The sequence below is a fragment of the Quercus robur genome, chromosome 5 (genome assembly GCF_932294415.1).
Source record: "Quercus robur chromosome 5, dhQueRobu3.1, whole genome shotgun sequence".
Taxonomy (NCBI): Eukaryota; Viridiplantae; Streptophyta; class Magnoliopsida; order Fagales; family Fagaceae; genus Quercus; species Quercus robur.
Window position 1 is genome coordinate 64,677,519 of NC_065538.1, and position 17,097 is coordinate 64,694,615.

The 17,097-nt window shown below is 33.1% G+C and overlaps 1 pseudogene; it reads right to left on the reverse strand.

Moving 5' to 3' along the window:
- The window catches only part of LOC126726679 (CMP-sialic acid transporter 2-like), a 58,493-nt pseudogene that overhangs the window by 21,017 nt on the left and 20,379 nt on the right, over window positions 1-17,097 (reverse strand).

Here is a 17,097-nt window from a genome sequence, read left to right on the forward strand (position 1 = left end):
ATAAAGTTGGGTCGAGGTGTTACACTCTCTCTCTCTCTATATATATATATGTGTGTGTATGTATATATATATATATATATATATATTTATAATTAGGAGGGTCCATTGCCCCCATTGTCAAAGTCTCCCTCCGTCCTAGGCTATAGCTAATTAGCCTAGATTGAAATCAATTTAATTTATTCCATGATTATCGCTTATGTACGAAGATGTTACACATAGGTCCTATGCTGTAATTATATATAAAGAGGCCCCGAGCTTTTCCATTGTATAGAACATAAGGTACATCTAAATTAAGCAACTTACTGAGGTAGTCTTTTGAAAAATTATAATGAGTTTTCTCCAAAGTTTCATGTCCACGGCATCTGTGCCTTATAAATCCTATTCTCAATCTCTCACCAGTACTCATGCAATCCCTTATGGTACTTCAATCCCTGTCCTCACTACCACAAAAAGTTATCATTGCTACCATCACTACAATAGTACCCGAACTCCTGCAACGGGAAGAACTTTTAGAGTGGTTTGTTGCGAAAACAAAGAAAATGCCGGAGGTGATAGTATTGGCATTGTTAGTTATCTTCAAGGCAAGAACTATCTTATCACAGGCGCAACTGGATTTCTAGCCAAAGGTATTGCTTTCTTGTGCATTAAGTCTTACATACCTTAAAAACATAAGGATAATTTGGTTTTTTTTTTTTTTCTTTAATTTTTAATTTTAAGAACAAAAAAGAAAAAAGAAAAGAAACTTGATGTTTCTAAGTAGTTATGTTTTTCTTAAACTGAAAAAATAAAAATAAAAAATAAAAACAAAAAATAAATTAGTACACGATTAATATTTAGGGTCCGTTTGGATTGAACTTATTGTTGCTGAAACTGAAAACTAAAAACTAAAAACTGAAAACACTGTGGCAAAATAATTTTTAAATGTGTAAATAGTGTCATGAGACCCATGAATAGTACATGAACAATGTGTGAACAGTATTTTTTGTCCTCTACACAGTAAAATCATGTGATTTTACTGTTCATGCACAGGAAAAAAAAAAAGAAAAAAGAAAAAAGAGCTTGAAAACGCAGAACTGAAAACGCCACTTTCAGCCCAATCCAAACGGGTACTTAACCGGGCTAGCTTTACGCTTATGCTCAAAGTCCCATGTTACGTTCACAACAATTTCACAACAAATCTTACTTGGTAAGTTATTGTTAGTAATAAAAAAAATGAAGTGAGTGGTGAGCTTAAATTTGAACCAATAACAATTTACCACTAAGGATTTTTGTGAAAATTGTTATGAAAATATTATGAATAAAGCATTCCTTAAAATATTATGAATATAAGCGATTTTTATATAGACCTCCAAAATATTGAACTATAAACAGTTTCACCAAAAAAAAAAAAAAAAAGGTTGTAAGTGTGTTGAATAATCATTAACTATCAATTTTTCTAATAACTTAAGGCTTTGATTTAATAATGATATTTGTGCTACAATAATTTTATTCTTAAGCTCCTCAAGGAGATTTTTTGATTGGCTCCTGCAATAAGTTAGGATACCTAGATTGTTGAACTTATAAGTTGTGCCCACATTTATTTTACTCTACTATATATCTAGATTATTCTGAATATCATGTGATACAACATCTTGTTCTCTGAATTCTCACAAAGGATGTGGGCCCCATGGTGGGACCCATGGGGCTCACCTTTTTGTGAGAGCTCGAAACAGTACTCCAAAACTACTTAAGAGTTGCCCCTTGTCAGTTTATCTAACATATTCAGTTGTACGTGCAGCTTTTATTGAGAAGATGTTACGTACAGTGCCTGATGTGGGAAAAATCTTTCTCTTGATCAAGGCAAAGAATAAAGAAGCTGCTATCCACAGACTTAAAACTGAAGTATGATGTACATAATGATTTACTTTTTGTTTCTTTATGTGTGTTCATAGTGGACAGACTGAAAAATGAAGTATGTTGTGTAAAGATGCATATATGTTACGTTTTTGTTTTTTTGGTGTTCAAGCATAGTTAACTAAACCCTATTCAATCTGGTCTGTTGGATCAATAATTCAGTGAACTTGTATCTAATTTGGTCCAGTTGTTTAACTAGTACAATCTAATAAAATCCAACAATTTTTAGTAACCCGTGCAACTCAAACAACTATGACATTTTTTTATTTTAAATATTTTTCGGTATTTACTTTTGAAACCTTGAGTATGAATTATTTAGTAGCTACTTTTTTACACCTAATTTTGATTAAAAATTTAGGCATGCCTATTGTAAATTTATTTTAATTTTATATATTTGTTTTATGATTTTGCAAACTTATTTAAATTATTTAATTTTTTTTATTTAATCATATGGTTCGACCAGTAGCCCACTAGTTGAACCAATGACAAAATAACCCAATAATTGAACAAGTGACCCAATGACCTGGCTCTTAAACTGAGTTAGTGTCAAGTCGAGGTTTATATAATAACTATGTGTTTGAGTATATTTTTCTATAAAATAAAAGAACTTCTGAATCTTCGTTTATAATCTCACAGATTTAATTATGGTGATTAGATTTTAGAGTTGGAACTTTTCAAGTGCTTGGAACAAATGCATGGGAAATCCTTTAAGGCTTTCATGATGAGGAAGCTGGTTCCAGTAGCTGGGAATGTTTGTGAATCCAATCTGGGGATGGATCCCTATACAGCTAATGAAATCGCAAAGGAAGTTGATGTGATCATAAATTCAGCCGCCGATACAACTTTTGATGAAAGGTTTCACTCCATCTAGCTTGAATGTGCATTTTTTTTTTTAAAAAGGTTGTTTTAACAATTTTTTTTTTTTTGTTTTCTTGGTGTTCTCATAAAATTGAATCTGAAATTGTTGTTATATATATAGGTATGATGTTGCTCTCAACATCAACACAAGAGGACCTTCTCGACTCCTAGGTTTTGCAAAGAAGTGCAAAAAACTTAGCCTTTTCTTGCATGTATCAACTGGTATGCAACAAAGCATAAGCTCTTCTAAATATAAATATATACATTAATATCATAGCAATGATTTTTAAGTGTTGCTTTGTTACACAGCATATGTCAATGGGGAGAGACAAGGATTAATTATGGAGGAACCTTTCCACATGGGACAGACAATAGCAGAGGAAAGTGCCACCTCAAAAACCCCTCCAGAATCTATCCCTGTGTTGGATATCATTGCTGAAATAGAGTTGGCTTCAGATTTGAAATTATCTGTGCATGAAAATGTTGTTGCTCAAAAGATGATAGAATTGGGTTTGCAAAGGTAACAAACTGTACGTGCTTTAATGTTCAATTAGAAATGCAACATTAATAAATCAAAACCAAGATCCAAGAAAATCATCCTTTAAGGTTCCATACTTTTTCGAGGCGGAAATTATATATAAGGAAAAAAAAATTTCTACCTTTTTTTCTGTTTGATAGGAAGGAAAAAAAAAAATCTACCTAATGCAGGCAAAAAGCTACAATTTGCAAAACATGCACGTGTTTTTTAAGAAATAACCATTAAATCCACAGGAATTTACTTAAATCTATGATAACTCTAGAATCCACACCAAAAAAAAAACAGAGGGGGAAAAAGATTTTAGAACATGTTAATAAAAGTATAAATGCCTAGTGGGTTATAACCGCTAATTTATTAAAAAAGAAGTCACATAACGGTTAGGAGTAAGGTGGTCAATACCATACTGTACCAGCCGGTACTACCGGTGTGTACCGTACTGGTACATGCACCAATACTAAAATGTCAATGTTTTGTACTAGTTTAAATACTAATTGTACCGGCCGATTTTGGGCGTTTCGGGTGGTACAAAAATAAACTTTTTTTTTTTTTTCAGTTTTCTAATTTTTGAATTTTTGTAAAGGCAGAATGGTAATTTATTTGCCTTAACTTATTAGTATTACTAGTTGCAAACCCACGCGTTACGCGTGATAATATTTTAGGTAAAATACTATTTTAGTCCATAGACTTTATAAAGAGTTTTTTTTTTTTTTTAATAATTTTATCATATTTTTCATAATCTTGTCTATAGTGTTTTTTTACCATTATCATATATTTATTAGTTGATGATTTGCATAACATAGACATTAAATAAGAGGAAGAACTATTCATTAGATTTTTTTTTTAAGTCATGGTGTATGAAGATTATGATTATATATATATATATATATATATATATAAGGTTAACTGAAATGTTAAAAAATGAGATTATAAAATTTTCCAACTTTATTTCTAATATAATTTCAAAATTATTGAAGAACATCTCATTTTTAGTTATGATAGGAAATATAATTTCCCTATTTAGAGTTTGATTAGTTTTAAGTTTAAATTTTGTATTATTATATTTAATTGTTGATTATTGATTTAATTAAGTGAATGTAATGGTTGATTTTATTGCATTATAAAGTTTTCACTGTCCACTATATACTCATCTCTATTTTATTTCTTACGCCTCTTGACCACCTTTTTATTTTCCAAATAACGGTTATTAATTGACATTTGATTTCATTTATTTTTTTCTTCCTTCATTTATTCGTTATTACTTTATATGTTCTCTTGCTAGTTGTAAATTTTATGGTTATCAATAAGAAAGATATCATGGATGGCTTAAATAGGTATAGATGTAATTACGCTAGTGGTATGTCAAAGGGTTTTTTTTTTTTTTTTTTTTTTTTTTTTTGAAATAGAGACGATGCTAACACATAATATTAAATTATTAAATTTGTGTGATTTAAATTTGTGGCAAAAAAAAAAAAATTAATGTATCTATGATAAAAGTTTTTATCTAAATGATATATAGTAGTTCATATTTTTTTAGTCTTGATTCAAAAAGCTCATTCTCAATAGCCTTTTAAGTCTACAAATTGCTCAATCTATAGGCCTAGACACATTCAAAGAGTGCTATCTAAATTATAAATTATATGAACCTTTATCACACAAATATTTTGACTCCCCTAATGTATGGTAAAGGAAGACAGGTTTGTGTCTAGCCATTTTCTTGATTTGTGCTGCATAATTTAATAGTACGGAGGATGTGACTGGATTTAAATGTTGAATAAAATAAGATAGAAAGAAAAAAGAGTAAAAATAAAATATATAACAATAAACATCAAATTATACAAGTTATTCTATGTAATATAATAACATTATATTATTATATACTATATATATAATGCAGTAGGATAATATTTAATCGAAGAGAATATAAAAGATAACAACTTAAAACACAAAATTAAATTGCATCAACCCAAAGTAGAATTCTAATTAACACAAAAATTCATCAACCTAAAGAATTGATGCAATAAAAAAAATCAAACAAAAAATGAAAAACAAATTGAGAGAGAGAGAGAGAGAGAGAGAGAGAGAGAGAGAGAGAAGTAACCTTTTTTTGTGTAAGAAAACTATGCATAGAAAGAAAAAGAAATTTTCAAATTTATAGTAAGATGTTGAAAATAAGAAGAGTCAAAATAAAGGAAGATAAAAAAAGTAGAGAAAGAATGATATTAAGTTACAAAATAGTGAGGAGATAAAGAGATAAAAGAGAGGGAGAGTTTTGGAAAATTAATAATAAAAATAATGGTTTAAAGATATTTTAATTTTTAAATAATGGAGTTTTTAAGTTACCTTAAATGAGAAATGTTTAAAAATATATATAAGAAAAATTGGAAACAAAAAATGATGAAGTAGCTGCTAATGTGGCTCAACGTGAGCATAGCAACATTAAATGCTACGCTTCAGCTTTTAGTAGTATATAGATTTGTTTTCTTAGTAGGCTAAAATCTAAAGCCTAAAAGCATGAATAATTTGTTCTGAATTGAGGTAATGTTTTATGGTAAAGTTTTATTTTTATTATAATATATATATATGTATATTTATTAATATAAAAATTAGTGGTAAACCCAAAATGGTACATCGGTATTGAAAGGTATCGAAATATATTGTTTCATTGGTCAAACCGGTACAGTTTTCAGTACGAGATTGACTCCCTTGTTTAGGAGACCCATTAGAAGCCCTAGAAAACCTTAGTTCATGTTAAGCATTAAATTAAGCTAAAAAAATATGAAAATCTATCTAAGAATGGTAAAGTTGTGAAAATCACAAAATAAGATTACTATTGACCATGGAAAATGTTCCAATCCTTATTCTTTTTATATAAAAAAAAAAAAAAATTACAATATAAAAAATTACCATAAATAAAAAGTTTAACTAATCGAATGTTTAAATGAACGGAATTTGCCCGAAAAGCAAAGTAGGTCATGATAAAAAGCAATGAGTTTCAATCTTCATGAGTCATGACAATTTCGTCCAGGTCATATAATTCCATTGCCAAGCCGGGAGATTTCTATTAGTTTTAACATCCATAAGCTTAATTAATTGCAAGTTTGTCAGTGCTCAAGCTCACCTAATCAATATACTCTTTGTCACTGTAATAGAGCAAAAATCTTTGGATGGCAAAACACTTATGAGTTCACCAAGGCCATGGGAGAGATGCTATTAAATAGCATGAGAGGAGATATTCCAGTAGTCATCATCCGCCCAAGTGTAATTGAGAGCTCCATCAAAGAGCCTTTCCCAGGATGGATACAAGGAATCAAGTACTTTTTTAACCTTCACAAAAATATATTCTCTTTGAAGCTTGCTAGAATAACGCTTTATGTGTTAAATTCACAATTTCTTAACAATTATAATTTTTAGGATAACTAGTAATTTATCAAAATTCCTTCAATATCATATATAATTAACTATACCTTTCTTGTTTTCTTAATTATATATACATAAACAAATCAGAATGTTGGATCCATTGATCTTATCCTATGGCAAAGGCCGGCTCCCAGGATTTATTGTAGACCCAAAAGCAGTTATAGACGTGGTAATTTGCTACTTTTTTTTTTTTTTTTTTCTTTCTTGCATTATTAATTGGTTTGATATACCATACAACTCTTTTTCTTTTTCATTTTTCACTAAGAATTGAATCATGAATGCTTTAGGTTCCTTTGGACATGGTTGTCAACGCGTCCATAGCAGCCATAGCAAAGCATGGGATAGCTGCGAAACCTGAATTACATGTCTACCACGTTGGATCATCTGCTGTAAACCCGCTTTTGTTACATGATTTATTCAAGTTTTCTTGCAATCACTTCACTTGTTCTCCATTAATGAACTCGGAAAGGAAAAACATACGCATCAATGAAATGAAGTTTTTCAATTCAATGGACAATTTCGCCTCTTACATTTCGGATGAAATAGCTCAAAGAAGTGGACTAATGGATACAACCATTACAGACTCTAAGTTGCGAGCCAAGCTGGAAATAAAACGCAAGAAGATTGTGGAGCATGCTGTTCACTTGGCTAAAATTTATGAGCCATATATGTTCGATAGGGGAAGGTAATGTATTTAACTTTGGAATCCTCACACCACACATATTATTGTGACTCTAATTCGTTCATTTCAGCATTTGACAATAAGATGTTGGAACTAGGGCTAAAAAAAACTATAACAATAAATAAGTGAATAATGGGGAGGTTTCAAGGCCAACTACAAATAAATTACTCAAGTCACCTAAGCAAGAATCATACAAATGCTTAGGACTTTTCAAAATTTTTAAATCGTCACAAGAATTGGCACATTATTAGTAGTATATTTTCATAAATGAATGAATTAACCAGGGTAAATAGTATAAAGCTTCTTTTGAAACTTGCTTGTATGTCTCCAATTTATTTCTCAATTGCATACTATATAGAGCATTTGTCCACGTACATGACATTAAAATACTATACACATTATCTACAGAAGTAGGAATAACCTCCTCTCCAAGCTTACATCTACGGACAATACCAACCAAAATTGATTATCAAAAATAGGTATTACAACTATAAATAAACTCTCACAAATGAAATCTCAAACATAAACTCCCCTAATTAAACACCCAAAGATATTGATATCTTCACATTAAAACAGTAGAGTCTAGACAAAGCTTAGTCTTTACAAGACAAAATTTTGCAATATGAGATTGGCACAAGGCAAAATTAAACTTTGCTCCTAAGCCTCACACACAAAATTTAGCTACACCACCGCCTCATTTATCGGGATTGGCACACCTCCTTACTTTTCCTTTTCAATAATGGGATTACCATCTTTGATCAAATTAGTGCACATCTTTAATATTCTTATAATCAATGTGAAATTTCAAAATCAGTAAGTAATTTTCTAAACTTCACCTATCATGGGCGTGACTTAACAAAAACAATAGGTTTCTATAAACTGTACTCTAAAACCACCATCCAAATCAAAGGCACAATTGATTGTTATTGATCTTAAATCAGAATAAAACTAGTTATAGACATAACTAGTCTTTAGAAAATCCAAGGTGATTGCAATCCATACATCACTTTGTGTGTTTGCTCAAAATTCTTTCTGCTTATTTCACTAATGTTATAATTAGGCCCATAACATTGTTGCTTTTCTCTAGTTATTACTTGCGAATGATTTGTTGAGCTACGGTTACAAATGATTTGCTACCAGGTTTGACAATCACAATACCCAGAAACTGATGGAAGGCATGTCATTGGAAGAGATGAGGGACTTTGGATTCAACATAGGCAGCATAAACTGGGAGGATTACATCTTGAATGTTCATATTCCAGGTTTTAGAAGGCATGTATTGAAAGGAAGACTTGGACTCTAATATTTATTCTTTTGTTACCAGGATCCCCATAGCTTAATAGGGTGTTGGGGATTCTTGCATTTGTGCTTATTGTACCACTTGAATAATGTCCAGAGAAGACTATGAAGTCTGTGATACGTGCATTATCATTCTGTTAGGTTCTAAAGTGTAGGACTTTATGTATTTAGAACTCTAATTTGTATTGTTGGCAAACCATGATCAAAACAATGTGTTTAGAAGTGTTTAAAGCTAGCTCAAAGTTGTATGTCAATGTAAAGTTGGAATCGAGTGTAAAGCAGAAAGCACTGTGGCTTTCGGCCTGGCTCGATCGATCGAAGCTTAGGCTCGACCGATCGAAGCTCGGGCAGATTGCTTTTCTGCAGAATTTTCCAACTCAGCCCTAGTTGTTTTAAAACGTTTTTAGGGTTTCTTATTTGTCCTAAGTATAAAATGCAAACTTTAGCCACGTTTTAGTGTTGCTCATATTGCGGTTTGTGTAAATCTCTTGTGAGATCTAGAGGAGCTTTCCTTTACACAAACTTAGGGTTTTCAAGGAGGAGATATTCTCTACACCTTGATGATCAAAACAGTTGCTGCCATTAAAGCTTAAAGAATACACAAGCGGGGGTGCTTGTAGCTGGTGGGAATCCAAGAAAAAATGAGTCCGTGGATTCGGAGCTTGCACGTGGTCGTGTCAGTAAGTTCTACTGGTTGGTAGCATTAGGAAGTCGAGCGGGGATGCTTGTAAGTCCTTTTGTATGAACTTCGATTCTTTCAAGATAGTGGATTCAAGTTTACCTTGAGGATAGCTAGGTCAAATCCTTCACAGGTTTTTACCGGTTTGGTTTCCTAGATAATCATATCATTGTCTTATTTATTTTCCACTGCTTTGCATGATTTGATCTTTATTATTGTGATAACCTAGACTTGTTTAATTGGACTAAGTAACAACTTGGCTAATTACCTAGGTTTAATCAATTGTTTAAGGGGTCTAAAAACTGTCACATTCTCAAAGTAATATTGGGATTCCTTTACAAATAATAATAATAATAATAATAATAATAAAGTAATATTGGGATGATTCATCTTGTGTGATGTCTCATGTCTTGGATGGAAGTGTGCTACAATTTTTTTTTTTTTTTTTTAAGAAACGAACACATACACCCGAACCCTAATATAGCAGACTGGGTCTCTAGTCGCAGGGAGGTTTCATTTGTTGCAAGTGACACACTCGAACAAGGACAGTAGGTTAGCTAGCGTGTAAACGGTCTTGAGTGAGTCAACCTAGGTCACTGGCATGCAATCGAATTTGTTTTTGAGTGGTGGTTGAAGATGGTCTGTGGCGAGGGATCTCCTATCCGTGTTCTACTTTGCATTTCAAAATATTAGAAGATAAATTCAAAGAATATTATTATTGTCAGTGAATCTCTTGAGATATTGTGAGCGTTTGGGGAGTGTTTATTCTTGCGTTTTCAGTTCCACGTTTTTTTTTTTTTTTTTTTTTTTTTTTTTTTTTTTTTTTTTTTTTTTTTTTTTTTTTTTTTTTTCTGCACGTGAACAGTAACCTCACATGGGTTCACTGTTCATGTACTTTTTACACATTAAAAATATTAAAAATGGGTCCCACGATACTATTCACACATTTAAAAATTATTTTGCTACAGTACTTTTAGTTTTTAGTTTTCAGTTTCAGCAACAATAAGCTCAATCCAAAAGGACCCATTGAGAAACTCTTTTATTAATCATAAACATTGACTCGCTTCAAAAAAAAAATTCATAAACATTAACTTATCTAAATCTATATCTATATTTATACATATTTAAAAGTTGAAGCATAGTACTTGTGTTGCTACTTCTGTTGAGTCATATCAGTGACCATATCATTATTTTTTATAGGCCAAGAATGTATTAATTCCTTGTGATGAATTAACCAATTAATTAATTAAGTTAATTAATTAATTCAATTAGCATACAATAAGTGTGGTAGTACAAACAAATCACCAATTAAGTTAAAATGCAGCAGAAAATAAATTGACACGTGATTTGTTTATAAATGGGGAAAACCTATACGGCAAAAACCCTACCAGGTGATTTTAAGGTCACCACTTCCGAAAATTCATTATTATCACAACAAACGGCCACAAGTAAAGGAATCCCTGTACCTTATACCAACCTACAGTTGAACTCTTATCTCAATACCCAATTGGACTTGTTCTATAATAGCAATTTCTCCTTTCAATGCACGACTCCCAGTACGTGACTAACCAATTCAATGCGCTTATCCCAGTACCCGACTTACACACCAACTTGAGAAAGATGTTGGCTACAAAGTTCTTTAGTTCATCCACACGATGAAGATTAGGAAACTTCTTAGTTACAAAACGCTATGGTGTACAAACACAGCAGCTTCTTGAATAGAAAGATGAACTAGGGCATATGTCTCTGGTTCACAATATGCTTACAAAAAACTTTTACGTTGAGGTGCATCAGCTATGACGACCCTTAAAACAATCCTTATATATATTTAGAGTTGTGAGAAAAGAAAGTCTAAACATCTATATGCAGATTGGATAAAAATCAAAACTGAAAATATAATTTTCTTAAACCTCATCTATCGAGCAGCTGTCGAGCATCGAGCTTAAACAGCCATTTAAACCTCGATAGATACTAGCTGTCAAGTTAGCTGTTGAACTTTAAAATCCAACACTTTTTTACTTGTTTCTTGAACAGACTTGTATGGTTTTAACACTTGAACTTGAAACCTTGTTCCTTGAAGCATTAAACACATCCTAGATCTACCCAATTACAAGTAAAGTGCATTTTGTCAAAGGATTAGTCAATTTTATATTGACATATGTTCCTAACATGATTCACATATGTCCTAACAATTTTCTTTCCATTAATAAACAAAATTATTTTATTTTCACTCTTTTTATATTGGTCTTTTAGTGCTTCCATAGTTTTCACCTCAGCTTCCATAACACCCCTGACTTCCTCTCTCCATTATTTTCAACTTCTCATGTAAGCTCTTTAATGCCTCTCTCTCTCTCTCTCTCTCTCTCTCTCTCTCTCTCTCTCTCTCCTCCTTTCTTGCCTCTTCCTCTCCTAATTAAATCCAACCGTTCATACTTGTAGTTTTATTGTTTTAGTTTGAGACCAATATAATTTAATTATACTTTTTATGCAAAGCTTGAGACTAACATACTTTTAGGTAAAGTTTTCCCGTGCATCGCACGGGTTTCCAACTAGTCTATATCTATATATATATCTAAAAGTTGAGATGTCGAATTTAACTTTGTTGTACTCCTGTTGAGCCACCTCATCAGCCACCTTATACTTTTTTTTAAATTTCCTTTATGATTTTTCTATTTTATTTTATATAAAATAATTAAATATAGTTAATGGACAAACCTATTAATGCATTCCATTACTATTCAACATGTTACTATTCATTTGTTTTAAATGCAAATATTTGACTATTCAGCTATCCAAATTGATTCCAACTTTTCATTTTCTTCTTCATTTATTTATTTATTTTTTTATTTTTTTAAGAAACCCCTATCCTTTGGGAATATTATTAAGTAATGAACTGAAGGTCAAAATTGTAGACATCAATCGTGTCTAGAGGAACAGACTCCATCCAAACATCCAACGGATTAGGCACAGCTCTTCTGGCAAGTTTATGGGCCAAACAGTTATCTTGCCTCCTAATATGGTGAAAAGAAATACAACTAAAAAAAGAACAAAGAAACTTAATGTCTTGTAAAATATGCCCAAACTCATATTGAGCCATATTGTCGCCATTAATGGAGTTAATAATAATTTATGAGTCACCTTCAACTATCAAGCTATGAAAACCCAACTCCTTTGCAAACCAGAGAGCTCGGCGCGTTGCTAGCACTTCCACCATCTCTACCGAAGCAGGCAGTGGAATCTATTGTGTCAGAGCAGCCATTACCAATCCGCTTTCATTACGGATTATAATACCTAGACCAACAATGTTTTCTTCAGCAAAAAGGGCCCCATCAAAATTAACTTTGAGCAAACCTGCCAGTGGAGGACACCACCTTACGGATCTAGCTGTTCGTGGGAGCTCCTCATGAGTGGGCCGAAGTTGATTGTATTCCAGGAGAGCCTCATGAGCCATGGAACAAATCTTAGTTAATAGAGCCATGTCTTCCTGCATACGTAACTTATTCCTACACATCCAAATCAAGGATGACGTCCAAGCAAATAAAGCAAAACAGGATAAGTCCTATTATGCAAGCTAAATAACATCTGGAAAGCTAGAAATAGAGTTAGTGGCTTCAATCAAATCAGCAAAATAAACCTGCCATACTGTGGCTAATTGAGGACACTTCCAGAGAGCATGTAGTGCATCCTCAAGACCCGTCTTGCACTAGAGGCATGTGTTCTCTGTCAACAGCTTACGACGGAACAGGTTAGCTCTAGAAGGTAAGGAATCGTTCCCAGCATGCCACATGAGCAGATGGATTCGGTTTGGTACCTCCACCTACCAAATTCTATTCCATGTGCTCTTCATCACTCCCATAGAAATTGAGTTAGGATCTATTTCACTCACATTCTCCATTTCCATGAGCAATTTATAACCTGACTTAATAGTATAGACCCCATCGTGATTCCTTGGCCAGAATATCTTGTCACAACTACTAGAAAAGCTTAGTGGAATAGCTTTAATAATAGACGCTTCCCTTGGCAAGAATATTCTGTCAACCTCAGCGTCTCTCCAATTGCACTGGTCTTGATCAATCAACGAAGCCACCAAAGCATCTGGATTATTGTTCGAAATGGGAGAGCTGACTCTACCATTCTCGGCTATTGGTAACAAACTGTCTTGGTAAATCCAGACTGAAGACCCATCACCAATCCTCCGCCTCATACCCCTCATAATGACTTCATGCCCTTTTATTATGCTCCTCCAAGCATAGGATTCATTTTTAACCTTGGCATCAAAAATTGATTCATGTGGGAAAAATTTTTCTTTAAAGAATCTAAAAAATAAAGTGTCCTCCTTTTTTGCCAATCTCCACACTTGTTTGGCTAACAAAGCATCATTAAATTTTTGTAGCTCCCGAAAACCCATACCACCTTCATTTTTTGGCCTACAAAGCTTACTCCATTTCACCCAATGCACCTCCTTCTTTCACCCCTTTGACCCCACCAAAATTTACGAATCATAATCTCAATCTCATTGCATAAAGCGTTGGGGAGTTTGAAACAACTCATAGAATATGCTGGGATGGCTTGGATCACCACCTTCAAAGGAATCTCCCTACCAGCTTGAGAAAGGCATTTCCCCTTCCAATCTCTAATTTTGGACCACACTCGCTCTTTTATATAGAGAAGGCTAGCCTTCTTGCTTCAACCCACAAAGGAGGGAAGACCCAAATACTTCTCATATTGCTTGATCTCAAGTACACCTAGCAAGGAAATAATAACATCTTGCATCCCTTGTGGAACATTTTTGCTAAAAAATAGAGTTGTTTTATCTCTATTTAGCTGCTGCCCAAATGCCCTCTCATAAGTCAAGAGGATGTTTAGAATATGCTAACATTCTTGGATAGAGGCCCTGCAAAACAAGAGACTATCATCTGCAAAAAACAGGTGGGTTAGTCTTGGGCAATTTCTACAAATGGAAATGCCCCTAATATTCCCAGATAGCACAGCTTGTTTCATTAATCCATGGAGACCTTCAGTGCAAAGGATAAAGAGGTAAGGTGAGAGAGGATCACCCTGTCTAATACCTCTAGTAGGGTGAATGGTACCTATAGGTTCCCCATTAATTAAAATGGAGTAAGAAATAGTGGTAATACACTCCATCATCAAAGCAACCCATTTCTCATGAAATCTCATCTTCCTTAATAATCCTTCCATAAAGCCCCATTCCACTCGATCATAAACCTTACTCATATCGAGTTTAAGAGCCATAAAACTTGTTTTTCCCGATTGGTGATGCATCATATAGTGGAGAGTTTCAAAGGCCATCAAAATATTATCAGTAATAACCTTTCCAGCCTGGAAGGCACTCTGATTTTCAGAAACAATAAAGGGCAGCACCTTCTTTAAGCGGTTGGCTAGAACTTTAGACATCAATTTGTAAATTACATTACATAAACTAATTGGTCAAAATTCAGAAATAAACTCAGGGCTCTTCACTTTAGGGATGAGGGTCACAAAAGTATGATTAAGATCATGTGGGATATGACAATTATTAAGATAGTTAAACACAGCATAAGTAACATCATCACCCATCACAGAACAAAAAGATTGGAAAAAAATAGGAGGCATAACATCCGGGCCCGGTGCCGTTAAAGGTTCCATGTGTTTTAAGGCAAGATCAACTTCCTCCCTAGTGAAATCTTTAATAAGCTCCTGGTTCATATCCGATGTTACCTTAGGTTCAACTGCTTCCAAGACCTAGTGTATGTCAGTAGGATGCGATGAAGTGAACAAGGACACATAAAAGCTGATCACAATCTCCGCAACTTGGCTGTCCAAAGTGCACCACTCATTATCACTATTTTTCAGTCCCTTAATTCTATTCCTCTTGTATCTATGCAAAGCCCTGTTATGGAAGTAACGGGTGTTACGATCACTCAACTTAAGAAATAGAGATCTTGCCTCTACGGCCACATCAAGCTCTCCTTTTCCAAGAGCTCATTTACCTCCAGTTGTACGACACTCACAGTGGTTGTATCGGACCCAGTAGCTGCTGCCCATTCAGCCTTGATCAACTCCTTAGTTTTTTCCTCCAATTGACATCTTATACTACCAAAAGAGGGTCTACTCTATTCTGTTAAGCTCACCCCACAATTCTTGATTTTTTGTGACACCACGAGCATGGTACTAATGTCTGAATTAGTTTCCCACATTGCTTTGACCGTGTCCCCACACCCTTCCTCCTTCAACCACATTTGCTCAAACCGGAATGGTTTATTCTGGCAAGCTATGATACCTTTCGGGCTAATAATAATCGGGTTATGATCAGAAGAATGGGCTCTAAAATGTTGCACCCGAGTTGCTTGGTTCAGTTCCAGCCAAGAAGTATTAGCGAAAGCTCAGTCTAGCCTTTCTAGCACTACACCTCCTAATCGTCTGCCTCGCCATGTGAATTTATGCCCAACATAACCCAAGTCTACCAGCTTACACTCATCCACCATATCACGGAAACCTCTCATCTCTGATTCGCTCCTTAGAGCTCCTCCAATTTTCTCATGCCCCCTTAGAATTTCATTAAAGTCACTGACTCAAATCCAAGGTAGGCAAAATTTTTGTTTCACCCCTCATTATTTTCTTCTTTCTAATTTCAAATAATTGTTAAAATTGAATAATTCATTATCATTTAGTGGGTATATGCGCATATTTACTATTCATTACAAACGTTACTATTCATTAGATGCAAATATTTAACTATATTCAGCTATTCAAATTAATTTCAACTTTTCGTTTTCTTCTTTCTAATTTCAAGTAATTGAATATTTAAACTTTTCATCTTCCTATTCTAAAAATAAAAATAAAAATAAATAAAATAAAATAAAAAGTCTTCTTCTCTTCCTCCAACCTTTCCCCTCCCTCTTTGCCTCTTTATCTCCCTACTACTCTTTACTTTACCATTAAACTTTCTTCACCATTTCCCCTTTCTTATATTTTAACTCTTCTTCTCCCTATGTTATTTTGTATAAATTTGATATCATTTATTCGATTCAATTCATAATTTTTTCCACACAAAAACTGTAAGTACCCTCTCTCTCTCTCTCTCTCTCTCTCTCTCGCTTGATTTTTGTTCTTTCTTATAACTCTAATTTAAGTTGATGGTTTTATTATTTTTTTTTTGTGTTGTATTTTTTAAATTTGCTATCACAAATCACCCTTATAGCTTTGGTTGAATTTTGGTTTGGGTTAATATGTAGTTTTTTTTTTTTTTAAATAGAAATTTAAGTATATATCAAAACAAAATATACATGGCTATGAATTTAAATGTGCCTACCAATGGACTTCCACTGAACATAAATGTATTCACAATGTTTTTAGCTTCATATACATCTTTGGTAATGTGAATTTGAGAAAGAGAAAAGGGTAGGCAAAAGATGTATGGTCTTTCATAATCCCCTCTGTCTTGATGAAAGTGAAAGGCCTATTAGTCTCCTTTCTACTGGAAATTTGTATAGAAAGCCTTTTACTATAAGTTCCTTGACTTTTTGTTATTTTGTAATCGCTTTATAGTCTATACTATGACAAAAAGTGAATAAACTTTTTTTATTTGTAGAGTATCAAAAAAGTAAAAAAATATTCAGGAAAGTAATTTTGTTGCATCCCATGTGTTTGGTAAAATTTCTTTTAGAAATCTTATATGTTTTTCTCAAATCTATTTGTTATTTTTATTTTGGTAATTTTATAACAAATTAG